Genomic DNA, 362 nt, shown 5'->3' with positions numbered 1-362 from the left:
TGTCACTGAGGTGGGTTTCCTGTATGCAGCAAAATGTTGGGTCCTGTTTATATACCCAATCTGATAGTATATGTCTTTTTATTGGAGAGTTGAGTCCATTGATATTAATAAATATTAAGGAAAAGTAATTGTTGTTTCCTGTTATTTTTGTAGTTAGCACTGGCGTTCCATTCATGTGTCTATCTTCTTTTAGTTTTGTTGGAAGATTACGTGTTTGCTTTTTCAGGGATGTAGTTCCCCTTCTTGTGTTGGATTTTTCCATTTATTACTCTTTGAAGGGCTGGATTTGTAGAAATTGTGTGAATTTGGTTTTGTCATGGAATACTTTGGTTTCTCCATCTATGGTGATTGAGAGTTTTGGT

Source organism: Mastomys coucha, unplaced genomic scaffold (assembly GCF_008632895.1).
Source record: "Mastomys coucha isolate ucsf_1 unplaced genomic scaffold, UCSF_Mcou_1 pScaffold9, whole genome shotgun sequence".
NCBI classification, from domain to species: Eukaryota; Metazoa; Chordata; class Mammalia; order Rodentia; family Muridae; genus Mastomys; species Mastomys coucha.
Note: the sequence above shows the minus strand (reverse complement) of the source record.